At 56.1% G+C, this 27,906-nt stretch overlaps 1 protein-coding gene across 8 annotated transcripts in view; it reads left to right on the top strand.

Moving 5' to 3' along the window:
* Positions 1-27,906, top strand: part of ZMIZ1 (zinc finger MIZ-type containing 1) — a 241,568-nt gene that overhangs the window by 64,691 nt on the left and 148,971 nt on the right. For 4 of the 8 annotated variants that reach the window (XM_030940491.1, XM_030940490.1, XM_030940483.1 and 1 more), the window contains exons 3-4: positions 5,390-5,484; positions 26,799-26,879. The exons of 1 other annotated variant lie outside the window; for it this stretch is intronic. The gene's annotated coding sequence lies outside the window, so the exon portion shown is untranslated. The remainder of the gene's footprint in view (positions 1-5,389; positions 5,485-26,798; positions 26,880-27,906) is intronic. 3 more of the 8 variants (XM_030940487.1, XM_030940488.1, XM_030940486.1) reach the window with 2 other exon arrangements.

Below are 27,906 nucleotides of genomic sequence, written 5' to 3'. Positions count from 1 at the left end.
AGTGACCAGGGACAGAGTCAGACTGCTATTCTAGACTGGACTCCAGTGCCCATCCCACTGTAGTATACTATTGTCAGGAGGCATTTGCAGGGAGGTGGCTACATCTGCTGCTGAAGAACTATGAGGACCGAACTCCAACCCATGCGGATGAAACGGGCACTTAGCCCATGGCCCAAACTGAACCCTCTGTGTACCCTTCTGAAAACCTCCACCTCCTTCTACTTCCCTGGGAAGCCCTGGGCTTGCTCCATGGCACCCTGACCACACTTAGCAAGGCTTTCTCCCAGCCTGGATCGAGACTTCCCCGGGACTGGCCTTGCCCTCTGTGGGCTATCCGGACACATGTGAATTTCAAATTTTAACATTATGTGTGTATGTTCACGTAACTAAGGAAAAAAATATAATTAGTACATCAAACCCATGATTTCACAGATCATAGTGTTTTTGATGAGGCTAAGTAAAAAAAAAAAAAGTAATTGGTTTAAAGTTATTTAAATAGTTAAATACTGTTTTGTTTGTTTGTTTGTTTTTGTTTTTGAGATAGAGTTTCGCTTTTGTTGCCCAGGCTGGTGCTATCTTGGCTCACTGCAACCTCCACCTCCCAGGTTCAAATGATTCTCCTGTCTCAGCCTCCTGAGTAGGTGGTGTGACAGGCATGCACCACCACACCCAGCTAATTTTGTATTTTTGATAGAGAAGTGGTTTCACCATGTTGGTCAGGCTGGTCTCCAACTCCTGACCTCAGGTGATCTGCCCGCCTTGGCCTCCCAAAGTGCTAGGATTACAGGCATGAGCCACTGCACCTGGTCAATACATTTTTAAGTACATAAAGAATTAAGATGGAACATGGACATGGCTTACAGTACCTAATAACTGAAGGTGGGTTATTTGATAACTTGAGGAGGGTCTGAGAAGACCAGGTCAGAAGGCCAGGCAGTTGAGGTCAGGGTCAACAGTGACCTGGGGCAGGGTGGGCCAGGTCTGCAGCCACCACTGCCCCATGCCATGACTGGGCAGAAGATGCCCTAATATTGTGCCCTTCTCTTCCCAGCCCTGCAGTTGGTCAGAAGTAGCCCACAAGAGAGCAGTCGTTTGTCCCCTCAGAGGTAGTTTCACTGGGACTCTGTTGGGGGAGGCCAGGAGGTTGGACACTACCCCATTTCCCACCAAGCCACCAGTTGCGAGTGTGTCATTTCACGTGGGCATGCGGTGCACCTGTTTTCCCTGGCATTGTGAGGTAAGACACTGACTGGCCCCTGCTCTCTTTCTTCCTGGCCAATCTGAAAATGCCCAGTTCCCGAGTTAAAGGGATAACAGCTTTGACAAGACCAGGTGTTGTCTGGGTGGCCAGAGAGCTAAGGGTCAGGGTCAGTGTGGCCCATTGGAGATCCCCAAGGCTTTGGGGTCCAAGGACCAGGGTTCCAGGCCTGGCTGCTGCTTCCCGGAGCTTCAGTCTCCTCCTCTGTAAGATGGAGACAGTTGTGCTGAAAGGGTTCTGAGAGTCATGTGCAAAGTGTCCCTCAGAGGAAGACTCAGTATAGCCGGCAGTGAGCCCAGTTCCAGGGGCCCCCTCGGCCGCCACTGTGTCTGTGCCGCCAGAGATCTCCCGCTCATCAGCCCTTTATCACCCTGTACACAATCAGGGGAAGCCTGGAAGGCCACTGGGGCTGAGGGCAGATGGAAAACAAAGAGAGAAGACAAAGGCACTGCTCCTAGGGGCCAAAAGGCACCTGCCTCCTCCCCCAGGCCTGGCCTTGGCCACCCCAGCCCTCCAGGACCTGCCCCGCCCCTCCAGAAGCATAGTCTCAGAACTCATATAGGGTCACCACTCTCAGGGGACCCTCAGGAAGTCACTCGTTTCCAGGCCACCTTTTCTTATCCGTAAAATGAGAGAATTGGACAACAGGCCATGTGACCTTTGGCAAACCTTCCCCCTCTCCCCACCCTCCAGGGTCTCCTTGGGGCAGGCCCAGCCCTTCTCTAGGCTTCCCCAGCCTGTCCCAGGAAGTCAAGACGGTGCCCACTTCTGCCTGTGGGGAGGACCCCAGCCCTGCCTTGAGCAGAGTGAGGTAAGCAGGAGGCTTCTGTTTCCTGCCTAGATGTTGGGACGTGCTGAGTGCTCAGTGCGTCTGTGTAGAATGAATGAATGATTTCATCAGAAGGAGGCCTACTCAGTGTCAGCCCTAGGTTGCTGCTGCTGTTGAAGCCTCTCGGGGAAGGAGACCCTTCTGGCCTCTTGAGGGAGGTGGAGAGAAGTGGTGAAGGGTGGGCAATGGCATCCGTGCCAGGCTGTCTGGCTTCACATCTTGGTTGTGTGACCTTGGACTGGTTTCTTAACCTCTCTGTTTCCTCATCTGTTAAAAATGGGTACAATACCTACCTCATAGGTTGTGGTAAGATTAAATGGATTAATTTACATAAAGTGCTTAGAACAGTACAGCTAAAGGTTAAATATCACTATCCATTTCATCACTCTTACTATGGTTAGAGGGAAGCTTTCAGGGAAGCACATGAAGATGAGGCGTCCTGGCCTCTCCTATGCACAGCCTTGGTGAAGCCTGGGAATTGCTGGGAGCTATAGAGTGTTCTAGGTGGGAGGGGCAGCAGTTTGCAAACAGGAACGTTTCTATATAAGTATTTCTGGTAAACTGTTAAAACAGGGGCCTCATGAGAAAGGGACATGAATTCCTAAGATTCTAGAAATTTGTTGTGATTTCTTTTCTGATTCTAAATATATATTTGTAATTTTGAATCATTTTTAAAACAGGGCCTCCAAAATTGTATAAGCCTCAGGCCCTGCAGCCTGAGCCATTCCTGATTGTTTCTGTTACTATGATTGTATTTCTGTGGCTCAGCCCTGTGCTGCCCACCTCAGTGGCCCTCGCAGGATGGCCCAGCTTTGGGGTCCCAGGGACCTGTCTTCTCACCCTGTGGACAGCAGTGTTATGTGCAGGCCGGCCTCTGAGCTGTGCTCTACACTTCACACCCCAGATGGAGGGATCCCTGAGGGGGCAGACAAAGGAAAATGGATCCCTCACGGAAGGTCTCTGAAGGAGTCTTCCCTGCATATGCAGGACACAGAGCCCTGTGCCCAGAGACTTGGTGACCAGCCCTGCTGCCCCCACTCACCACGGACCAGGTGTGGCAGGCCAAGCCCCTCTCCCTTCCCACTCCCCCTCGGTGTGTGCCCTGGTGGGCAGGCAGTGGCGGGTGGGGTCGTGGGAAGCGGGCTGGTGAGTTGGAACTGTCACCCCTATAGCGGTCGTTGAGTGACTGGCTGTGCGCCAAGCTTCAGCTTCCTGCCGGGTGCAGACCCAGAATGGTCCCAGCCCTCTGGGAGCTCTCCCGGTAACTGGGACCACAAGATTTGCACCTGGAAGGGCAAGGGGTGAGCAGTGGAAGGCTGTACTAGACCCATCTCTCTCTAAGAGGAGGCCGGAGAGCCCAGAGGTCATGAGGGCTGGACCCTGAGGACCTCCGAGAGGAGGGGCCCTTGGCTGGGGGCGCTCCCAGGGTGGGCATTGTGGGCCCTGGTGCCTCTGCTGGCAGCAGGGCCTCTCAGCCCAGGCTCTGACAGGGACATTTATAACTCACAGCTGTGCGGTCCTGGACCCAACTGACTGTGGTAAACCGATCTGGCTTCAGGAAGTCCCGTCCCGAGGCCACTCCCCATCCCGACCCCCACACTCTCCTTCACCTCCTGACACCCACATCCTGTTCTCAGCGGGAGGGGCAGGCAGCGGGCACCAGGCCAGGGGCCCAGCCAGGGTCTCCAACCTGTGGACAGAGTGGGAGAGGACAGAGAGCAGCAGTGAGGCCCCAGTGCTGCTGGGTGCCCACTATTGCCAGCCTCCTCTCAAAGCACACACAAGGAGGCAGAGGCCCAGAGGCAGTGCAAGGCCCCCAGGAGCCCACAGGGTCAGAGCGCCAAGAGCACAGGTTGTAGGGCTCAGGGACATGTTCTGCGCTTCCAGATCTACCTATACCTAGAGAGGAGATTCGCCTTCTGGCCCCTGTGGACGACCCACCCAGCCAAAAGGAGCCTGATGGGAGGGGCAGAGTGAACTAGAGGCCAAAGAGAATGCTGGGAAAGACACCATTTTGGGCCGTGGGCCTTGGCCTGGTCCTCCTTTGGGACACCTCGTCCCCAAGATGCCTCGTGCTCATCCACCTAGATCCTCTCAGCCTAGTTCCAGTGTGGGGCCAAAAATGGTCTCGCCCAGTGCTAGAAAGAGAGACAGTACTAAAGGCTGCAGCACACCATAGCTCTGACCCCTTACATTCCTTGGCCTGATACGCTGACCAGTTCTTGGGCTCCACCAGCCAGCCCGCCCCTCCTCCATGCCTCTCCCTCTCCTTCTGCACAACATAAGGGTTGATAGACAGTAGAGAGTTTGCCAAAGTTTGGTCCATGTAACTCTGGTAATCTACAGCAAGATTCTAGAATTAGATATTACCCAAAGGGACATATATTTTTGTTTTCCTAGTTACAATTTATTAAAGTGTATCAGATATATGTAACTAGCCTATCAAATCAATTATTTCAAGGGCGTGATTGCTTTGGACAAGGCCAGATTTATTGGAGCTTAAAAAAAAGTGAGTAGAAGGTGAACATTAAATTAAGTCATCACGCAGGTAGAACTCAGCTCAGACCAAGAATCCTAAAGAGCGTGAAGGAAGAGCTGAAGTTGGGGGAGCACAATCTAAGTCATCACCAGGGCTCTTTCCTGCTTTAAACTCTGCATCTGGGCCCCCTCTCCCAGTGATAAGCAAAACAGGCAGCCCTGAACCTCGTAGGAGGGGTGAGGGAGTGAGCTGGTTTTCCCGAGGAGGTGCGTACACACATAAAATGGCTCCAAGTGTTGGTCAGGGATCTGGTGAGCAATTCATAATGAGGAAAGAATTCAGGCAGGGGTCACAGAGTGGCTTTGGAAGTGGCTGCCGGCCGGCCGTGTGAGATAATTCCCCGAAGCCAGGCACGGCGCAGAGAGGAGGCCACGGTAAGGGCTTTGTACACCCGGCTAAAAATACCCCCGACAGCTTCTCCCTGTCACCCTGCCTGGGGGCTGCACAGGAAAGTGATGCTGTTCTGCTTTTCTTGCTAAGAAGAGAAAGACAGCACAAAGTCCCCAGTCCCGGAAGAAACAAAACTTATATTTATATATTTTTCAAAATCCCACTAGGAGGAATTGGCTTGCTGGTTGGAGTGCGGCTGGGTGGAGAAGACACAGCCAACTCTGATAAATCAGGCATCCCGGGGTGTGCTTAAGTGACCCAAGAGGCCACTGAGATTAGCTCGGCGGCAGGGACAGAGGTGGGAGGGGAGTGGACGGCTGTCTGCACACCGGCCTGCTCTCATACACGTCCCATCTCTCCCCTATGTACCCAGGAGGAAGAGGAGGAGGCCCATTGGTGTCGGACCAATGCTGCAAGGGGTGTGAGGAGAGGAGCTGCTGTTTTCACTGAGCTGCCATACCCCAAAAGGTAACACCAGCCCCCGATGCCCAGACCATACCATCACCTAAGCCTGGCCAGGGGCAAGCTCTAGCAACCTGGAAGTGCTGTGGCTGGACCAGAGCTGAGGGTTTTCAGCTGCTTCTCCCTGCCTTTCCTGGGCCTGGCTGCAGGGCCTCTCTATAACTCCTTGTGTGGTGCTCATACTGCCAGAAAAGGCTTCTGGGTGTCAGTTTGTCTGTCTCCAAAATGGGGCACCGGGCTCAGGTCCTACACTTACCTCAGTTCTCAAGGAGTCTGTGAGTCAGTTATGTCTGATTTGGTTGAGCCATCTTAGCAGCCTGGCTCAGTTGGAACTCTAGGACTGTAGCCAGGGGTCCCAGCCCTTGTGGATGTGGGATTCTAAGGCTATGAGGTCCACAGTGCCATGTGGGGCTTGAGAAGAGAGGATTTTCCAGAGCAGACCTGGCTGGAGATGTGCTCCGCTGGGGATGTGGCTGTGGTCTCCTTTGTGGCAGCATTCAAAATTCCGAAGTTCTCCCTGTCAGCTCTGGGCAAGAATTATTATCTGCATTTTCAGACCACGAGAACAAAGCACAGGGAAGTTAGTGGTGCCTGCCAGGGATCACACAGTGAGCTCTGGCCGCACCACAGCAACTTGGCTTCATCCTATTTGCCATTCCAGCTTCTGTGCTTTTACTTTGACCATACTGTACTCATCCTCTCAAGAGAAGTTCTGCTTTTGAGGCCAAGCAACCACTAGTCTGTATTGTGTGCCTGTGAGTCCCATCCCTCCATCCACTCGTCATCCATCCACTTACCTCTCTATCTCTCCATCCATCCCTCTTTCTTTTTGTCCATCCACACTCATCCACCCATTAATCTCTCCACCACCCATCCATCCTTCCATCCACCTACTTACCCACCCATGCCCCCCATCCACTCAGCTGTTCATCCACCCATCTATTTACTCTTTGATTCACTCATCAAATATTCATGGACTCTCACACCAGGCCAGGCCTGCATTAGGGGTTGGGGTTTTTGTATTTGTTTTTGTTTTTTTAGGCAGGGTCTCATTCTGTCACCCAGGTTGGAGTGCAGCGACACGAACATGATTCACTGCAGCCTCGACCTTCCAGGCTCAAGCAATTCTCCCACCTTAGCCTCCGATGTAGCTGGGACCACAGGCATGTACCACCATACCCAGCTGATTTTTAAGTTTTTGTGGAAACAGGGTCCCACTTTGTTGCCCAGGGGTGGGTTTTGAAGACGGAGCCAATCTAGCCCTGCCCTGAGAGGGTGTGGTGTGCAGTGGAGTCCGACTCAGATCCCAGAGCCAGAATGAGTTCCATAAGGCAGTGCTCAAAGCCTGTGTGGTGACCATGACTACACAGGGGAGGAGGGTGGGAGGACATGGCTGATTCTGCAGGCAGACATTCGGGGAGGAGGAGGCGGCATTGCTCATGCATTCATTCCCCAGGTGTTTACCGAGAAAGTCTGTCAGGAACTCCTTTAAGTTTCGGAGCTATAGCAGGAAATAAAGCAGACAAAACTCCCTGCCCTTGTGGCACTTGTACTCTCATGAGGAGGCACGGACAATAAATACCTAAAAAGTGAATGGATCAGGTGATGCTAAGTTTGAAGAAGACAAATTTGGCCAGGTAGGAGCACAGAGTCTACAGTGTAAAGTATTCTTTCACAAGGCAAGGAAAGCTTCTTTTTTTTTTTTTTTTTTTTTTTTTTGTGACAGGCTCTCACTCTGTCACTGTAACCTCGACCTCCCAAGCTGAAGTGATTCTCCCACCTGAGCCTCCTGAGTAGCTGGGACTACAGGCACACAGCACCATGCCTGGCTAATTTGTGTACTTTTAGTAGAGATGGGGTTTCGCCATGTTGCCCAGACTGGTCTCGAACTCCTGGACTTAAGTGATCCACCTGCCTCAGCCTCCCAAAGTTCTGGGATTACAGGTGTGAACCACTCCGCCTGGCCCAAGAAAGGCTTCTGTTAAGTTGGCCATTTAACAGATACCTGAATGCAGCCAGGGAGTCTGCAGGGGTGTACCTGACCTGCTCAAAGAAATACAAGTAATCCAGTGTGGCCGGGAGGATGTCAGGATAGGAGGTGAAGTCAGAGAGATCATGGAGGACCCACTTGTGTAGGCGGACAAGCGTGGAACAGAGAGATAGGTGGGAAACTGTTGCCCACATCCAGGTAGAGTTGATGGGAACGGGGACAAAGGGGTAGTGGAGGAAGAGGTGGGAAGCCATTGAAGGCTGAAGACAGGCTCGCTAGTGGATTAGAGGTGGAGGATTTAAAAAGATGGACACAGTCAAGGAAGGCCCTTGGGTTTGGGACAGGAGCCAGTGGTAGAAGGGAGGTGGTTATTTGCTCAGCCAGGGGCAGTGGCCGGGGAGGGCTGCGTGAAGCTGAGGAGTTCTGTTTCAGACGCATTGAATTTGAGATGCCTTTGAGACGTTCAAGTGGAAAGATTGAGTGGGCAGCTGGATATATGAGTCTGAAAGGCAGAGAGAGGTCCCGGACTAGAGATATAAATTTGGGAGTTGTCGTGGATTGATGGTGTTGCAAGTCGTGAGGCAGATGAGATCACTTGAGAGGTGTGTGGCGCTTGAGAGGGTCAGGAGCCTGAGTGTGAGTCACGGGGCACCCAGCCCTTTGGGGAGCGAGGGTGGGGAAGGGGTCTGCAGAGGAGCTGGAGAAGTTGCAGCCAGGGAGGGGAACCGAAAGCAGGCTCTGAGTAGACAAGCAAGACTCTGCTGGGCAGTGTGTGGAAAGGACTTTGTATGCTGCAGTGGGAACAGCCTACACAAAGGCTCAGAGGCCTCAGTAAACCAGCCATATTTGGAGAGGGCTGATGGAGAGGGAGGAGAGACCACACCGCCTTACTGCCCACACTTGGCCACACAGGAGCTAGGGACTGTGGGCAAGCGCATGCCCAGGCCCTCCCTGTCACCCTGGCCGGCACTCCCTGACCCCGGCTGAGCGTCTTGCCCTGATGTCTGTCCACTTTCGCACTTTCTTCAGCTAGCACTTCGGACCTCCTTCCTGCTTTCTGGAGCTCCTCCCCCTTGTCCAAAAACACAGGGCTCCAGGTGGCAGCTTACGTGCTGCCCATGGGGGAGAGGCACCCAGCAGCTCCCTATTGAGCATTGTGTGAATCTTTTATCCTAAAAGACGTGAACCTTCCCAGGCCACGAGTGTGTGTCGGAGCGCCTGCTCCCAGTTAGGGCAGGGAGCTCTCTGCCTTTGGTGGGCAATCATGTACATGCGTGTCAGTGTTGTATCACTTCATTCTTTCTCCATCTCTGTCTCTCTCTTTCTCAGCCTCTACTGCAAACATCAGCAGTGCCCCCTCTAGGCCAGGCCCTGGGCTGGGTAGGATCCTGAGGAACAGGTGTGCTCCCGAACTTCCAGGAGCTCCCCACCACTCCATCTCTCCCTTGGCCCCTGAATGTACCTTTTTGGTGCTCAGAAACCTGAGCCTGACTTAGAATTTCAGCTTGGGGCGCTGCAGCTGCCCTGTACTGCAGTTCACAAGAGAGGGCACCCTGAGACCCTGGAAACAGACCCAGGAGTGTCTGAGCTATCCCTCTGCTCTGGCTGAGGTTTGATCCTAGGCCCAGTCACCCCTCCCTCCACAACAGAGTTGTGGGTCTTGTCAGGTGCTCTCCCCTTTCAGCATACAGCTCTAGTCCCATCTTCTCCAGGAAGCCTCCCTTGACCACTCTGAGGTCAACCAGCGTTTTCTAAGTACCTGTGTTGTGCCAAAAGAAGGGCTCGAGTCAGGGTGTGCAGAGATGACAGTGGAGGGTTTCTACACTGAGAACTGGCAGTCCAGATGGGGTGGTGGGGGGACAGGTAAAGAACCCACACCTTCCAGCATAACAGTGAGCACTGCAGGTGCCCAGCAGAGAGAACGGCCTTGGCTTGGTCAGGAACGGCTGCATACAGTATAGTTGCCCTGAACAAGGCCAGAGGCCGGGTAGGTGTGCAAGGTGCGATGGGGGCTGGGGGGTGGGGGTGGAGAGAAGAGTGTGTCCAGGCGAAGGAGCCGCAGGAGCATAGTCCAGCACGTCTGCAGAGTGAGTGCGGTCTGACATGACTGGGACGTGAGAGGAGGCTCAGGAGACTTTTCCAGGCTGAGAATTGAATGGAGCCAGGCAGGGACTTGTGGACCTCCTCTCCCTTGGGAAAGAGTCAGGGGCAGATGTCCCTCCAGCTCTGCATCGGGGACTAGGACAGCAGCAGCAGCTGCTCTGATGATGCATGGCTTCGTGGCAGGGCCATGGCAGGAGGCTTGGGGTAATCTCATTAGTGTGCCCGGTGGAGGGGACGAGTAATCCCATGCCTTTAGACTCACTTTTTCTTAAGCCGGTCCCTACCCATTCTCTCCCTAAATCCTTGTACTGCTTTGGTGACATCAGGTAGGACTGGACTGGACTTACCTCCATTGAACTGATGGGTAAAACAGGGTTAGAGAGGAAAATTCTTTCATGATGCCATAGCTCACAAGGGACAGGAACGGCATCCATCTGACTCCAGAACCCATGCTCTTATAACCCTCTACCATCTCCCAGACTGTCTTAGATTATCCAAGCTTATAGACTGCCTCTCCACTGTCCTCATTTTGCAGATGAGGAAACTGAGGCCCAGGGAAGGTAAGACACTTGCCTAGGGCCACGTAGCAAGTTAAGGACAGAACTGGCACCAGAAGCTCACCTGGCCTATTTGTGTCCCCACCCCACCCCACAAGCAGGCGCAGGGATCCCCCTGGTCCCTGCCCACTTCCGCCTGGAGTACCCACTGTGCTTGGTCTTCCTGCAGTCTTTGGCACCGGCTCCAGTGGAAGGCACCAAGCTCCTCATCAGAAGGCTCCATTGTGCCTATTGTTTAAATATAGATTACTAATGAAATGCCTTTTCATTGCCTTCCCAGTGAATAGTTTCCGTGTAAAGTTAATTTGCAGTGTTATGTAAATTCTGTTTAACTTCAATCAAGTTTCTAATTATGTTTTTACCGCAGTAATTCCCATTTGATTTGTCATCTCCTGTTAGGTAGTCAATGTTCGGTGGGCGGGCTTGCTTTCCGTCTGCCTCTCAGTTTTCCAAGGCCCTGACCTCCTCTCTGCTGTGTGTCTGTCTCCGTGGCTCCTGGCTTCTTCATCCCCTTCGGCTTCTTGGTGGCTCATTTCACACCTCCTCGCCATCCCTCCGTCTGTCTCCTGCTTTCCTCCTTCCTTCTTTCTTCCTCTTGCCCAGCTGCACCTTCTTCCCCTTCTGTTTTCTTCTTTGTCTCCCCTCCTCCCTCCTTCTTGCCCTCTTTCCCCCTCTCCCTGTTTCTGTATCTATCTTCCTTCTCTGTATCTTCTTTCCGTTTCTTCCTTCCTTCTCTCTATTCCGCTCATGCCTTGCCTCTCACTCTTCCTGCCTTTCTGTGTCTTTCTCCATTGCCAAGACTCTCTCTCCTGCCTCCTCTGCTCACCTTTCCATCCCAGTGCTCCTCCTCTCCTGAGGACTTCTCTCCCTCCTTCTCCACAGTAGAGCCTTTCCCGAGGCTGCATTCCGGAGTGCCCGTGACAGAGCCTGAGAGGTGTGCTGGGCTGGGGACTGCCCAGCCCTGTGCAGCCCTGAGACGGTGGGGTGGGGGATTGGTACAGAACACAGAGTCATAGAGTTATTGTGAGGAGTCAGTGAGATAACGTTTGTGAAGGGCTTTAGTGAAGGGAGGGGGCTTAGCCAGAATTAGGCTTTTTCTTTCTTAAGAGACAGGGTCTTGCTCTGTCACCCAGGGTGGAGTGCAGTGGCTTACTGCAGCCTTAACCTCCCAGGCTCAGCTGAACCTCCCACTCAGCCTTCTCAATACCTGGGACTACAGATGCATTCTACCATGCCTGGCTAAGTTTTAAAATTTTTTATTAGAGACAAGGTCTCACTGTGTTGTCCAGGCTGGTCTCAAACTCCTGGGCTCAAGCAATCCTCCCGCCCCAGCCTCTCAACGTGCTGGGATTATAGGTGTGAGCCACCACACCCAGCCCAGGAATTAGCTTTTATTTGGGAACTCTTGGCTATGACTTTCATTTTTTGTGGCCTTCCTGAGATGCATCTGCAGTGAGTTTCTGGAGTCCTGGGGGTCAGGCCTGAGGCCAGGGCAGGGTGGGAGCTGGCTGCAGACCCCCACAGAGCTGGCATCTCCCTCTCCCCACTCTCCACCCCTCAGCCTTCCTTCCCTACAACAGGGTCTCAGCTCTGCCTATCAAGAGATGTGGCCTCCTTCCCTTTTAGTGGGACCATCTCAGGCTGTGAGGACAAGCCTGCCACCCTGGGGTAGTAGTGGAGGTACAGATCCCCAGTGCTGGAAAAGTCCTCAAGACTCTGGCCCACAGACCTTTCCCAAGCAACAGACCAAAGGCAGAGCTGCTCTTGCTGAGTCGGACTAGACACCCGCTTTTTCTACCCTCCCTCACCCCCTAGATGCCCCAAAGGCTATAATATACCATGGACTCCAGCTACAAAACCACTGGTCCAGGTGCAGCATGTTGGCAGCTCTGCCATTGATCACAGTGACTTCTCTCTGAGTCTCTGCTTCCCTCCCGTGTGGCCCCAATGTTGGGCTTTGGGATTCTCCCTGAGTTTGGGGATTGTCCCTGTAGTCAGAGAACGGCTGGGCAGCCAGTTTCCCAGCAGACATCTGCCCTCTGGCTGGGGAGGGCGGAAGGAAAACACCAGACAGAGGCAGGGCTGGGGCTGGACGGGTGCTCTGCCCCCTCCCTCTGCTCCTGCTTCCTCCCCCACTCTGCTGGGCTTCCCACCCAGCAAGCCCCTGGCACATCCAGGAAGCAGAAAACAAGCGCTGGGGGAGGGCATTCTTCTGGGCGAAGAAGGGCAGCTGGTCACTTGTCCTTCAGAGACACAGGAGCCTGGGCCACATGACCACCTGACCCACAAGTGGCTGTGTGTGTGTGTGTAGTGTACATGTGTGTAGTGTACGTGTGTGTGTGTGTATCCCTGTCCCTGGTCAAGGAAACCTTAGCCATCACGTGGCTGCTTTCTCTCCCTGTTTGTCCAAGTAAGCAGTTCAGGCCAGCTGCAGCCAGGAGGCCATGACACAGAGCCAGGGAGAAGGGCTGCATTGGTGTGGGTGGTGGCAGTGAGGATCGCCATGGGCATCAGGGAGCCCTGAACTGGGTCCCAGAGCTCTTGGGCCTCAGAATATGGTATGGGGAGGCCTGAGCTGGGGAATGGCCTTGCTCTGATCCTCTGCCCTCCCTGGACCTCTGACCTCCCCGCCCCAACCCACTTGTCAAGAAAAGGCACAGAGCTTGATAACAGAGAACCCTCCCAGCCCTAAATGGTGAGGGTGGGCACCTTCTGACCAGGAGGAGCCCAGAAAGGCAGAGTCCTCGCCAGAGAAAGGGGCACACATGGGCACAGCCACCGTGTGTATGGCCCCTGGAGTGTGCGTTAGAGCCCTGACCTCTGTGGCAAGAGTGTGGAAGCCAGGCCTCCCACGTGCATCCATCAGGCCACTGATTTATTAGCACCTACTGTGTGCCAGGACCTGGGCTGGGCAGGGATAGGGGTTGTCAGAACACAGACCTTCTGGAACCTTCGTCAAACCCTCACCTCTGTGATATATTTTCTTCCCATTGGATGGGCAGTATCACCTTTCATTGCAAAACCTCTGTTGATCTTGTCATGAGCTGGCCATTTCCCACCCCACTGCCATTCCTACATTGCAACCCCTACATTGTTGCAGAACTCAGGAAGAGCAGTGAGAGGCACCACTGAGCCTCTCATGGACCAAGCAGGTGTTTCTAGCCAGGGAGAGTGTCCCCTTCCTCTAGGGAGGTGTGAGCCAGACCCTGGGCCTCCAGAGCAAATGTGTGCATGTGGGCAGAACACAGAGGCCCTGGGGTCGGACACCTGGGGGCCTTCTCCCAGCCCACATGGGCAGCAGGAGCACCAGGGGAAGTGGCAGCTGCAGAGTGGGGCCTCCCCGGGCCTTCATCGAGGTTTGTCATCCTGCATACTGTGTCTTGCATAGATGACACCATCCCCAGGGGCCTGGAGGAGGAGGGCTGTGGTGGCTTTTTGGGGCCATGCTTCTGAGAGCCCACCTGCATTCGTGTGTCTGTTTGTCTCCCTCCTCCCTGCTTCTTCCCTCCTTCCTTCCTTTGACAAACATTTCCTGGCACTCAAGTCTGTACAAGGCCCACGCTCCACAAAAGATACATCCTTCACCCTGCGTGATCACTGCTGAACTGGAATCCAGCAACATTCTAGGGTGGGCCCAGGGCCAGGACCAGGTGAGGCCTAGGAGAGAGCTGGCTCTTGGCTAGGGAGCAGGGCATGGCTGATCCCACAGGCTTCCCTGGGTTCTGAGGAAGCTTAGGCATACTTCCCCAGGATAGGCCCATGGCAGAGCCCACCAGGTGCCTGAGACAAGGGGGTGTAGAGAGCCAGCATCAGGGCCATGCAGAGCATCATCAGACCTTGTCTCTGTTGTGATGAGATCTAGGGTATTCAACCTGGAAGAGTCCCACAGGCTCGTGTGCTCAGGCTGTTCTGGGAAACGCCTGTTCAGAAAAGGGGTAGAGCTGGGTGGCCAGGGCTGAGGGTGACGCAGGTCCGCCATCATGCCACTTACAACTGAATGTGGATTCTGGGCAGGGGTGGTTGTAAAGCTGCTGGGTCAGCATCCCAGAATGCTGCCTAGGCCTATACGTCACCAGCCTCAACTTGCGTATCTCTGAGGTCGTGAGGCTTACTACTGCCGTCCTGTAGCTCCTCCTGGGACACTGGGTGCTGGCCTCCCACCAGGCTGATGCTGACTTCTGTCTTCCACCCTGCTTGTCTTAGGGCCACAGACTTTAGGCCTTTGGCAATTTCCGATTGAGTCCCTCCGGGCTTTCCTTCCTGCAGGCAGAGCATCAAGCTGGGTCTGCACACGGCCCTGCCAGGGCCTGTTTGATTGGGGTAATCTGGACAAGTCATCAGTGTCCTGTGCTCATGGCCAGGGTGTGGCTAAAGTCAGTTCCTGCCTAAGCTGGGCTGACCCACCTTCTCACCACTCAGGGGCTCCCGGGGCCAGGAGGGGCTGCTGTGGGCTTGCTTCATGACGAGGCCCTTGGGCTGCCTTTGGTATAGGCAGGAGACCTGGATCCCTGCTCTGTCCCTGTCTCTGTCTCTGTCCCTGTCCCTGGGGTAATCTCAAGCAAGGCCAGGCCCCAGGCAGGCCCACACCCCCTCCCATCTGTGTTCCTCCCCAACACTAAGCCAAGAGGCTTTTGTCCCTGGTGGGCCCTCGGCCAGCTGGAAGAGTCTTCCTTGCTCTCTGGCCTATTTGCTTTCTGAGTCCCTGTTGGCCAGGCAGCCTTGGGGGCAGCTGCCTCCCAGAGCCTCTGCCCTGGGAGAGCATGAATGGGAAGGAGAGGGGGCTGGAGAGGGCTGAGGGCCTCTGTTCAGATCTCTGCCCTCACTGGGTCGGGCTGCCAACTTCTGCCCTCCCACCATACCCCCAGCCTGTGAACAGGTAAGCCTCCAGTGCCTGAGGCCACAGGGAATGGGCTGGGTTCATCTGGAGGCCATGGGTAGCCCTGCAACCCACGGGCCAGGCTCCCCTCCCACCCGGACTCCTCCAGACACTTCAAAGGTTCAGGCATGCCAAGCCAGGGTCGGGTGAAGGGGTCTTTCTCTAGGCGCTGTGCCTGTGGTTAACACCACGTTGTCCTCATGTCGGGCTGCGTGGCCTCGTGGGGTGGCATGCCTCCTGCAGGAGCTCAACCTCCAGGAAGTTCTGCATTCAAAGCCTGGACTTGGCCTTGCTTCACTTTTCCTCTCATCCTGGTCTCTTGGGCATGACTTCTCCCAGGGGACACTGCTGTCCGCTGAGTTGGAAAGGCAGGGATTCGATCAGGGGCCCCTGCTCAGCTGTGTCTGAAGTGTGCCCTTCTGGGAAGAAAACCCAATGGCACTTTTGTGGAGGCCTCACACTGGAAAATGAATGGTGGGAGGCCTAGAGGTAAGAGGCCAAAGGCCACTAAGCAGGCCAGCGTGGCCTTCCCACTCCAGCCCACAGAAAACACTGGTGCTTCTGAGGAGGCTTCCTCGGCCCTCCCTCTCCCCTGGGCTGGGTGGGGCCAGTGGGACAGGAAGCCAGGGCGGGCCTGGAGGATGGGGCTCAGGGTGGCCTGGGCCCGAGCCAGGGATGAGGCGAAACCCAACTCTGGCCTGGCCCCGGGCCGCAGCCGTGCAGGTCACTAGGCCTCGGTGAGTGGCCACCCGCCCACCCAACAGGAAGCCCTGCCCAGACACCACCTTTGCCCCACCTCGTACTCGTATTCTCTACAGCTGGCACTTCTCCTATTTCCCGTGGGAGCTGCTGCCAGGAATCGTGCCCTCTAGAGAAAGGAAGCCCGACCTCGGGCTGCCCTGCCTCTGGCCTGCGCTGACCCCCCTCCCTGGGCCTCCCCATGGTGGCAGCTCTGGGCCCACACCCATCCCGCACCCTCCACACATACTGATGACTTATCTCCTCTCAGACACAGCCTGTGACCCTTGGGGACCTAGTAGGAGAAACCTCACAGTGGGGCTAGGCCTGGGAGCCAGGAGGCTGGGGCTCTTGGTCTGGGATCTTCCACCAGCCTGCTGGCGCACCTGGACAAGTCACCCAGCCACTCTGGGTCTCCTCTGTAGAAAAACGGGGAGAGGTAGACGCTCTGCCCAGCAGTGAGCATCCCATGGGATAAAGGGTTTGGGGTGGGTTGAATGTATGCCCTGTGAAGGCAGCCAGGCTTGGGGGGTGACAACACAAAACCTCCCATCCACCCCTGTCTGCCTGGAAAAGAGCCCCTTCTCCCAGGAGCCGGGCGATGGAGCAGGCTGCCATCTCTCAGCTCTGCTCAGGGAGCTGGGCCAGAAGCAGGGATGGGGCTGCGCTGAGGGGCAGGCTCTCCCACCACCCTCCCAACCCCGTCCTCTTCCTCCCTTCTGGTAGGTGCTCTCTGACCCATGACCCACCTCCCCAAGCAAGCCCAAGCCCACCTCAGTATCAGCAGGGGTAGCAGCTCAGGGGATCAGCCATGTCTTAAAGGGGGCCAAGCAGAGGGGTCTGGGCACCACGGGTAAGGACCCAAGTCGTTGTGACATTGGATGAGCTAAGACAGATCCGGGGGCCATCTCGAGCTCCTGGGCGAGCTGAAAGCTTGTCAGCAGCAGGGAAGAGCAGGCACCTGAGCAGCCAAGCCCCTGCCATGGGGTGGCCACAGCTCAGACTCTGGTGGCCTTGGACACATTGCCACTCTGAGCCTCAGTGTCTGCATCTGGCAAGTGGACCTTTTGGAGCCAGTGTCTTAGGGTGCTGTGAGAAGTCCTTGAGATTTGGGAACACCGTGCTGGGCCCCCTGCGTCCCTTCCCTTTGAATCAGCCTTTTCCGTGCGAGGGAAACGTTACAGGTCAGGGTTAGAGCTAGACCTCATAGGCAGTGGGGAACCACTGAAAGTTCTTAGAGGAGTAGTGAGTTCACGGGGAGAGGAACTGACAGCAGAGAAGCCTGGCACACTCATCCGGTGTTGGGGCCCTGATTCAAGAGGGGTCACGGGGCAAAGAAAGTTGGCCCATGTGGGTGTCAGCACCAGCTGAGCTTGGGAGGCCTCGTTTTCCTCCTGTAGCTGGGTGCCTGTCCGCAAGGCTGGAGAGGCACTGCTCGGAGCCAGCACTGAGGCTGGCACCACCACCCCTTCTTCTTCCTCTGGTGCCTCTGAGTCCCACCGGCGTGGGGTTGTCTGGGTTTCCCACTCAGGACTGGGTGGGCCCCACTGCTCTTCCCTCCCTCCATGGCTTTTAACTCTGAGTGGGAGTGGACTCTGGAGGCTGCAGTGGGCTGTGGGATGCGAGCCAGGGTGGGGGCATTGGTGGTGGGTGGAGTCACGGGCTGGGTGGCCATGAGTCAGGAATTGCTGGGCCTGTGTGTCATCTGGCTGTGTGCTGTGCTGGCTCCTCCTGCCTGTCTGCCTCATCTCGCCCGCCGCCATCTGGGCCCCTGGGCTGCTCCACCAGGTGATGGTGCTCTGCTCTGTTTCTAAGAGTTCAAAACCTAGGATGGAGTAGTCAGGGGACCTGGCTGTAGGGCCCAGGCTCCCCAACACCGAAGGTGACCTTGGGCAGGTCCCCTTCCTCTTTGAGCCAGTTTCCCTCATTGAAGAGTGAATATTAGGCCAGCCTAATGAGACTCAGCCACTCTGGGTCTGAAAAACGGGGAGAGGCAGACGTGCTGCTCAGCAATGAGCATCCCATGGGATAAAGGGTTTGGGTTGGGTTGAATGTATGCCCTGTGAAGGCAGCCAGGCTTGGGGGGTGACAACACAAAACCTCCCCCTCCACCCATCTGCCTGGAAAGGAGCCCCTTCTTCTGCCATCTGCCGTGGCTGAAAGGGATTTCAACCATGGCCCCAGATGAGATCCGAGGCAGCTTTGAAAGACAACCCAGCCCGGTACAGTGGCTCACACTTGTAATCCCAGCACTTTGGGAGGCTGAGGTAAGAGGATCACTTGAGCTCAAGAGTCTGAGACCAGCCTGGGCAACATGGCAAAACTCTGTCTCTACAAAAAATATAAAAAATTAGCTGGGTGTGGTGGTGGGTGCTTGCAGTCCAAGCCACTTGGGGGGTTGAGGTGGGAGGATCGCTTGAGCCCAGGAGATCAAAGCTACAGTGAGCAGAGATTACACCACTGCACTCCAGCCTGGGTGACAAAGTGAGACTCTGTCTCAAAAAAAGAAAAGAAAGGAAAAAAGATAACCCACTCCAAACAAGTTAAATGAGATCTCCGGGGCCCGGCCTGCAGCCAGGCTTGAAACCTCTGGTCTGGATGGCCTCTGACGGGCCGCTCTCTTCGCCCTCCCTGGATCCCCAGGCAGCACTGTGGGCCAGTGCATGAGTTCTGGAGCCCAGAGCCACTAAACTAACTAACTAAATAGGTTAACCCACTAAACTTCTCCCTTCTCATGACCTATTGAAGAAACTGAGGCAGAGAGAGGTGCAGGGAATTGGCCAAGGCCACGTGGCTTGTGAGCCGGCCAGGATTTCATCCAGGCCTGGGTGAGGTTAGAGCCCATGCCTAGACCCGCCACCGCCCGCTAGCAAGAACAGGACTTTCCTTTGTCTGGCATTTTTAACTCTGGGTCTCGGTCATCACTTCAGACTGGCCTGGCCCACGTGTGGCCAGAATCCCAGAGGGATGCCTGTTTGGGAAGCGTGACCGCCAAGGGGCTGGCGCCTGGCCCAGGAAGGGGGTCATCGAGAACACTCGGTGCTCAGTGGTTTGTGTGTGCCACCGACAGTGCCCGTGCCCTTCAGCCCCGCGACCTTCCTGTGCTGATCATCGGTATGTCAGTTCATCTAATCCTTGAGCTGCTGTTAGCCCCAGATGAGGAAACAGACTGGAGGGATAAGTGACTTTCTTGTGGGTCAGGATTGGACCCCCTGGGTCCTCAGCTGGACCTCCAACACCAGAATGGACCTGGGTTCCATTCTGATACCCAAACCGCCTTTGGGTTTGTGTCCCCTTCTCTGTAGGGTGGCAGGCTTGCACTCAGAGCTTCCCAAGGACCTCCAAGGACTCTCCTGAGAGCCTCTGCCAGGCCCATTAAATGCTGCAGGGCATTTAGGATTGGGTGCCTCCCAGAGGTGGGATGGGGTGCCCTCTAGGGCAGCTCTCAGAAGCATAGGGCCAGGTGGTTGGCACCAAGCAGAGTGGACAGAGGCAAGAGGCAAAACTTCTAAGAGAGGCCACCAGCAGGAAATTCCACTTAGATCCCTGGCATTGGGAGCGGCAAGGGCCCAGGTGGGTGCCGGGGGACCTGGTCTGGCCACCCCCAGCTGGGTGCCCCTTAAGCAAGACTTCGGTCCCTGGAAAAGGGGTGGCTGTGCCCACCCTATGGAGCCTGATGAGTGGTGGGTGTGGAAGGGAGTACCTGGCATGGATTTTGCACCTGAAGGATGCTTGGCACCTTAGGCTGCTCCTGTGGAAGAGGAGGTGAGGACCCTCTCCTGGGAGCAGGTGGTTCCATGAAGCCCAGCTGTGGGGGTGCTATGAAGCCTTTCCTGAGTCGGTCTTGGACTCATCTGAGGCCAGGACTCATCTTCCCAGAGCCCTGGGTCTTTCTCTGTCTCTGTGATATGGGGTTCAGTGCCCCCACCCCAGGCAGGACCCCAAGTCTACACTGGGCAGCAACCCTGAGCCGGTGATAATAATGACTTACGGCCCCTGTTTCCTGTGCACGTGCATATGGGCCTAATCTTGTTATGTCCTTCAACAACTCTGTGAGAGTAGTGACTCTTAGTGTCCCCCATTTTATAGATGAGGAAACTGACCCAAGTTCCTATCCCAGCATCACGCAGCTAAGTAAGCACCAGAGCTGAGGCCTCTCTGATGCTTCGGAACCTAGATGCGTTGGAACCCAGAGAGGCCACCATTCTATGCTGTGCCCTCATCCCTTAATTAAAGGAGAAATTGTTCATTTGGTGACCTGGGGAGAAGGGAGCCCCATCCCTCTTCCTCAGGTGTGAGTGGGCCACCTGTCAGAGCTCAAGGCCTCTTTGCTTGCTTGGAGGTGTTGGCTGGGGCAGTCGGGACAGCTTTTCCCCTCCCTTTCCCAGTTCGGGGTCTGATGCAAACTCAAAGGAAAGGGAAGCCAGTCCCTAAGTCATTTGTTTCTGAATTCTAGTTCCCCTTTTCATCATGGTGTGACCTTGGCTGGGCCCTTCCCTCTCTCTGGTCTCAGTTTGTGTCTTTGTACAAGTCCAGCACCAAGGGGCTAGGTTGGCAGGGGCCGGAGGCCAGACAAGCTACGCATGTGCACCAACAGCCAGGGCACGGCTGAGGCAGGGTGGGCAGAAGTCATTCCTGGGGCCTGGGCGATGCTGCATGGGCTCTTCCTCCAAGAGGAGGTGCGCCTCCATCTTGACCTTGAGAGCACAGTAGACCAGGACTGGACAGGGGGGCAAAGCCTTGGAAAGGCCCCAGGGATGTGTGCATGTGCCCTGCCCCACGAATGCAGCTGCACCCTGCTCACTGCTGCCCTCTGCAGCTCTCTCTTCAGCCCAAAGATCTTCTCCCCCAAAGGCTCTGGGCCTTTGCCCAGGGAGAGGTACCCTCCTGCCTGAAAGACTGCCCAAGGGACAGTGGCCCTGACCCCCATTTTGTTTCTAGGCCGAGCTGCGCAGGCCCGCCAGCACTGTATGCACATGCCCCTAGTTATCTGAGGATTACCCGTCTCCTGTGTCTTCCCCACCGGCGTCACACAATGTGTGAGCACCCTGGAGAAGCACAAAGGCTGGGCAGGTGCTGGCCTTTAGCCCCGTCCCCACCCCTACTCTTTCCCTCTTCTCCTTCTTTTCCTTCTCTGCCGGATAGCAGGCGTTGTCATCAGTTGTTTTTAAATAAAAGAATGAATGAAATGAACAACTTCTAGAAGTCACTTTATAGCCCTGTTTTTAAAATGAGGAAACCAAGTTGCAGAGATGTTAGGTGGGTGAGGAGGGTAGTTCGGAACCCCCTGCTGCCCTTCCCCAGTTCCCACTCTTTGGGTCCCCACAGTGCCAGGTAGGGGACCCCAGGTTTGCATGGCATTTCCTCTGGCCACAGGAACTTCCCCCACATGGAGGTGTCCTGAGGGCCCAGCAGCAGGTGCCAGCCACAACTTCCCGTGATGTCAGCTTGCCAGGCCTGCACTTCTCTCGCCTGGTGTTCCTGCATTCCCAGCAGGTCAGCCCGGAGCTGCCTGTCCACCCTTCCCTGGCCACTTTCCAACCTTCCCCATGGGAGAGAGGAAGGCGAGGGAGCCGAGGGGCATGTGGCAAGGAGCAGAAAGCAGGCCCAGCAGGCAGGCTGGGCTTCCCCGGCTGGGCGTGGGAAGGCAGTGCCTACCATCTGCTGGAGGGCAGCCCGGAGCCTCCTCACAGGAGGTGAAGACCAACAGGATGATCGAACCAAGGGTACCTCGCGACTCTCGGGCAGCCCCACCCAGGACTTCCCGCGGACCCCAAACTACCAGTTTCCCAGGTCCTCATTCATTTCTGTTCCTTGAGGCCAACTGTAGTTACTGCTCTTTGGCGAAAAGATTGAGAGGATGTGCAGTTCTCCCAAAGCACCAAATCCCTGGGTTCAGCTCTGCTGTGCCTGGAATGAGGACTACCAGGTCCCTGCCCTCATGGGCCTCGAGGCTGAAGAGATAAACAGGCTCCTGATTTTAATTATGCAAGTGAAAAGAAACACCAGCATGTCTGGAAGTTCAGGGAGGGTACCTATCCCGTGGAGGTGGCTCTCAGAGAAGGCAGCATGAGGTGGTGGCTCTTTGCACATCAAAGGATGGATAGGGTTCCAAAGAACAGTAACCAGACGTAGAGCTGCACAAGGCGCCATGTAGGGGACTGTGGCTCCTGTTCTGCCACTGTGTGATGCGTGGCCTTTGCTCTCTGCTGAGCAGTTTCTTCCTTTGTAAAGTGGGACCTTACAGCTCCCTGGTGACAGGATTGTGCTAAGGATGGAGTGGTGGAGTGGGGCAGTGAGAGCTGCCAGGGTTCCTGAGGAGGGAACCTGGCAGGTGGGAGACTCTACCATGTTTGAGCAGGTTGAATGGTTCACTTTGCAGGCATAAGGGGTGTGTGTGTGTGTGTGTGTGTGTGGTCAGTTGGCAGCAAGTGTGAACAGCTGAGGCCTAATGACAGGAGCTCTGAGGTGGCATTGGTGCCACAGCACCCTGGGGGCAGTGTGACCCTCTCCCCTCGTTGTCCATGGGGGAGGTCCTTGCTACGGCCAATGTCCAGAGCACCCTGGAGCCTCCCCTGGTGGGTGCAAGGCCGGAGGGGCGATTTAGGGCTGCCTCATCCTTCTGGCCAGTGGGCCTTGGCCTGCACCCTGGCCCAGCCTCCGTCTGGCTCTTCCCTGTGTCTGGATCCTCACCCCCAGCTTGGTGAGGTCAGGGAACAGGTATTTCAGGAATTCAGGAGGCGGGGCAGCCAGCCCCATTTGGATAACCATGGGGTAAATATTTGCCTTGCTCCTGGAGTCAGTACTGGCCCGCCAGGGGAGGACAGGGGCCTGTCCCTGGGGTCATGTAAGGGGATGTGTGTGGTGGCGGGGCTCTCCAAGGTGGGGAATCCCCTGTCACCCCAAGAGTCTGCTTGTCGCCTGACCAGCAGCTGTTTGGCGCATCTATGAAATGAGGGTAGAGCAGCTCAGGCGCCTGAGGGTCACTGTAGCGGGAGCTGGTTCCGCTGGCGCGGGAGCTGGTTCCGCTGGCTCAGCCAGGGGAGCGGCGGGTTGGACCAGGCGTGGGTGGACCCCCTTGTAACCACCGTTCTGATCCCCGCTTTGCCACTTATGACCTTGAGCAATTACCCTTGCCCTGACTTGGGTGGGCACCATGGGCTGAGCTCTTCCTCCTTGGCACCTGCATCTGCACACCCCATATCTTGTGAAGGCCTCACAGCTACGAGGGCCAAGACGTGTGTGGTCAGCAGCAAGAATGAGGAGCTGAGGCCTGGTGATGGAAGCCCTGAATTCCAGGTTGAAGGTGTAAGCCCTGGTGTAACCCCTGCCCAGCACAGCACCAGGGCCATCTGCCCCCTCCCCCAGTACAGCCTGGAGCCTTCCCTGGTGAGAGCCAGTGGAGGGCGGTCGGTCCCTGCTTAGGGAGGAGCTGGTGGATTAGGGAAGCCTAGTGACTTGCTGAAGGTCCCCCAGCAAGTGTTCAAACCCAGCTCTACCCACTCTTGCCCTAACCCTTGAGGCCAGGGGCTTCAGCCCCAACTGTGGACTCCCAAGCCTTAGCAGCTTAGCCGCAGGCCTAGAGCCACCCCTCATCCTGGATACCCCACATTTCGGGCACCTCTGCCCTCCAGGAATCCTGGATTGACTGACCCTGCATCTCTCTGGGTCAGACTCAGCCCTGGGTCAACTTGACCAAGTGCCTCCACACCAGGCCATACCCAGGTCCTTCCGGGGATCCCTGGAGAAGGTGGGGCTGGGAAGATAGATATGATGAGGGGAACCCGTCTTGGTCCCAGGACAGTCCCTACCCCCAAGTGACATCTGCCTTGTCTGAGACTCAGCCTTGTCACTTTCCAGCTGGACACCTCTGGCAGCCCCATCCTTCTCAGTGTCATGTTCTGCAAAGCAGGAGTGGGTCCTGGCCTCCCCTCCCCCAGGAGCTTCAGATGCACTGTGAGAGTGAAGGGTGTTTCAGGCTGCTGTCTGCACACTGCCCTTTCTGTTCTCGAAATGAGAAGCTGCCCTGTGGTCAGGGTCTTACACCCCCCAGAAGTGAGAGGTGCTGTGCTGAGGGTGCCTGGGAGAGCTATCTGGGCATTGGGGTCCCTGCCTCATGGGGACATTGGGTGGGCCTCCACTGGCCTTGAGGCTCAGGCTGCACCCACTCCGTGGCACCAAGGCCTTTACAGAAAAGAGCGCTCCCCTCCAGCCCTTCGTGGTTTATCCTTGCCGTCTGACCAGGCTGGGAGCAAACGGGGCTACACCTCATCTCCTGCCCTCTCTTCTCCCTGAACTCCCCAGGAGGCCAAGTCCACACAGGCTGTGAGCCTCAGCTAAGGCACTAGCAGGGTGGGTGTGCACAGCACGGCACAGGCTACTGGTTCCTGAGCCCCCCTTTCCCAGCATGAGGGGTGCCCAGCGCCGTCTGGCCCTGAGCAGGGCTGCTGAGCAGCTCCCAGGGCTGGGCAGGGTTCAGGCTCTCAGGCTGGTTGCTGCGTAGTGGGCAGACTGAGTGGGCATGGGATGCTTACTCACATCCCGGCTGTGTTCCTGTGAGCTCCTTATTAGCTGTGCAACCTCAGGAGGTTATAGAACCTCTTGGCCTCATGTGGAAATAGAGATGTCAGTGTCTACCTCACAGCGTTTCACTGAGGGCTGAAGGAAATATCCAGGGCACAATCCACAATATGGACTCAATACAGGGTCCCTCCTACTCCCTCTCTCTTTCCCAGCGGGGTCGTCCAACGCAGACTCACTGTCCCCCAACCAAGGCCTGAGTTCAAATTCTAGCACCCCCACTTATGGCTGTGTGACCCTGGCTGGGTCCCTTCCCCTCTCTGATCTCAGTTTGCCCTTTGCACAAGCCCAACATCAAGGGGCTGGGGTGGCTGGGGCAGTGAGGTACGTGCATGAACCGTGAGCCGAGCACCCCTGAGAGGTTGAGGGCCCGACGCCGTTTCTCAGGGCCTGGCCGATGCTCACTGGGGAGCAAGGGCTTTTCGGCTCTGGCTTCCGTCTCAGCTGCCAAGATAATTATTTTCTCTCTGTCAGCGGCTCTGCTGGCCAGCTTGCCTTTGGAAAAGGCCTAGCTGTGGGCGGTGGGGAGGCAGGAGACTGACTCCAGTTCTGCCCCAGCCGCTGATTCACTGCATGACCCCACATGAGGGCAAACGCTGCCTGTCTCTGGGCCTCAGTTTCCTCCTCAGTGAAAGGGAAGTATTGGGGTCAGTGAACCCCAAAGCTGTTTGTATTTCCAAGGTAAGCAGAATTTGGGGGCTGCCAGAACCAGAAGGTCAGGATGTAGAGCCACTTCCTCTCCCCATGGCTGGGGTGGGGACGCTGGGCCTGGCTCCAGGATCTTGGGGTATAGGGTTCCAGCACTCATGGAGCCCAGCACCAGCCCCTGCAGGGTCATCCATGCATCAGCTGACGTGTGTGGAGAGCCGCTGGTGTCTGGCCCTCACATGCACTGCCTTACACAGTCTGCACAGCTCTTTGAGGGAGGCCTTCTGGTTGTTTCTATATCCCCTACCACAGTTGAGGAAACTGAGGCAGAGGGAGGCTTAAGAAACATGTCCAAGTCACACACTTGGTACGAGGGCAAAGCCAAGCTTTGAAGCAGATCCTTGTGATTACTGAGCCTGCCTCTCGATCACCAGGCCTCTGCCTCTTACCGGGGCCGTGGGCACCATTTCTCCCTGGGAGCCCCTGCCTGTGCACAGTGAAGTGGAGCCCAGGCTAATGCCCTTACCCAGCCCCTTGGCATGTATGGAGGTCTATGCTTCATGTGATGTGGGCACCACCTCCCGGGCTGTGAGCCACGGGCCTTGTTCTAAGAGGAGCTCGGCCCTGCAGTCAGGTTTCCTGGTTTTTAGAGGTGGACTTTCCGGTGCAGAGAGGCACAGTGATTGTTCACGGCCACGCATCGGGACACTTTCACAGCCAGAGCCTGAATTCAGGGTTCTGCACATCCCAGCCTCCAGCTGAGACCCCAGAGAAGCCCACCTACCAGACCTCTGGGTCTCATCTTCCCTTCTGCCCTCGGGACTCTGTGGGCAGTGGGGGGCATGTTGGTGGGCCATTGAGGAGGTGGGCCAGCTGAGCGCCACCCAACAAGGATGGTCGTGTACCCGCATGCCCAGTGCACCAGCAGGCCCTGCACTTCTGCCTGCTGCCATCTCTGCCCCGAGCACCACTGTCTCTGGCCTGGACTCTGGAGCAGCGTCCCCACTGCTCTTCTGCCTCCTCCTATCCCTCCAAGCCCTTCTCCCTTCACAGCCATGGGGGCTTCCTGAACTAGAACTAGGGTCACGTCCCTCAGCTGCCCAGATGCTGCTGTAGCTCCTGCCCATTCTCTCTCTTACTGTCCCTGGCCCGTGGTCCCCACTCACACCACCCTCTCCCTTGCTCAGTGCATCTACTACACCACGGACCCCAAGTCCTCCACTGGGCCAGTCACTTTTCTCCATCTTGGAGTCTTCACACATGCTGTTCCCTCTGCCTAGAACGCTGTTTGCCGCATCTTGGCCTGCCTCTCCCTGGCTTGTTGCTCAACTTCAGTTCCCCAGAGAAGCTACCTGGGACCTTGAGTCTCTGCTGTGTGGACCCTGGACTCGTTTGTTTCTGGCAAGCACTGCTTTTACTTTTGTATTATTTGATTCTTTGCTCTCTTCTGAGTCTCTGCAAGGCTAGGGATCACTATTACATCGGCATGCTTGCTGAATGTTTGTTGAATGAATGGGTGAATGCCAAGTGCCTTTGTCATCACGTCTCCTTGGATTCTCCCAGTGACCTGGAGACATATTTTGACCCCACTTTGACACATGAGGAAACTGAACCCCAGAGAGTCTGAGAGCATATCCGTAATCACATAACCAGTAACTGGCAGGTGTGGGGAGTCAGGGGCTTGTTTATGCCAGGGCACCCCATCATGTCCCTTTGGAGTCCTCCTCTGTCAGATGGGGATGATACGGTGGCACTGGGCAGTGGCCTCATGGTCAGTGCCCGGGCCTCTGCTGTGGGTAGACCCACTGACCTCCTGCTCTTATTGCAGCAGGATGGAGCTGGAGTGAGGTGGAGGGGCCGCGAGCTACTGACTGGCGCGTGGGCCACTGGTGATTTGCAGATTACTGAGGTAGGTGTGCCACTGGGCTGGCGGGAGGTGGCTGGGTCGGAAGCAGGCAAGTCCTGATGAGGGCAGGTGCTGGCCCTAGCATGCTGGACCTTTGACTCGGGCCTCAGCCCTGATGGGCAGGAGTGGGTACAAGTCACCTTTGCTGGAACCTCATCATGCCCCAAATGGGGCGTCCCTCTACTTGGCACCCAGGGACCTCTTGGCCTGGCATTTCTCTAGAGCAGCTGCTAGGGGTGGGGGCTGGAGGTCTGCCCGGGGAGAGGGGCAGGTCTGGCTGCCTGGTCTTGGCACAGGAGCCCTGTCTGTACCGCTCTAAACCCTGTGGGGTAGGGGCAGCCCCACGAAAGGAGGCCTGGGTGAGCAGGAATATTTGGGCTGAAATGGGTGCGGGGCTACCACCCCTTCTACCTACTCTCACAAACACACTGAGGTGGATACACACTGGGCTCTGGGGTCAGACCACCTGGGTTCAAATCCTGATTGGCACACATGGTTACTCTGTGCCTCTGTTTACCCATCTGTCAAATGGGAATGAGATGTCGGCACCTGCCCCACTGTCGCGGTGAGGAGACTGCACACCTGGCACACAGCAAGGACTGGGGACATGTCAGTCCTTTTCCTCAAGGGTGCTGGAACCCAACTTTCTCTCCACACACCTCAGTTTCCACCACCCTGCTCCCCCTGAGGACCCATCAGTGCCAGGATGGACACAGACTGAACCCCTGGCCTGATGAGGGGGGCAGGGCCCCTTGAGGAGCAACTGAGAGCAGCTGGGGCCAGCAGGTCCTGAGGTTGAGCTCAGCTCTGTCCCCCGTGCCCCAGCATTTCTCATCATGGGGTGGCATTTCAGGGTGATCTCCCTTGGCCCTGTCCCTGAGGGTGACCTGTGTAATCCCTGTTTCCGTGGCAACCCTCAACCTAGAGATGAGAGGCTTCACAAAAATTGTCACTTGGGCCAGAGCCCTTTGTCCCAAGGCGTCGCGGTGCTCAGGCAGCCCAGGAGAGGGGAGTCTTCACCCTGGTGTGG

Source organism: Rhinopithecus roxellana, chromosome 11 (genome assembly GCF_007565055.1).
Source record: "Rhinopithecus roxellana isolate Shanxi Qingling chromosome 11, ASM756505v1, whole genome shotgun sequence".
In the NCBI taxonomy this organism is placed as follows: Eukaryota; Metazoa; Chordata; class Mammalia; order Primates; family Cercopithecidae; genus Rhinopithecus; species Rhinopithecus roxellana.
The sequence above is the reverse complement of the archived record's forward strand: the minus strand, read 5'-3'. Positions and strand labels throughout refer to the sequence as shown.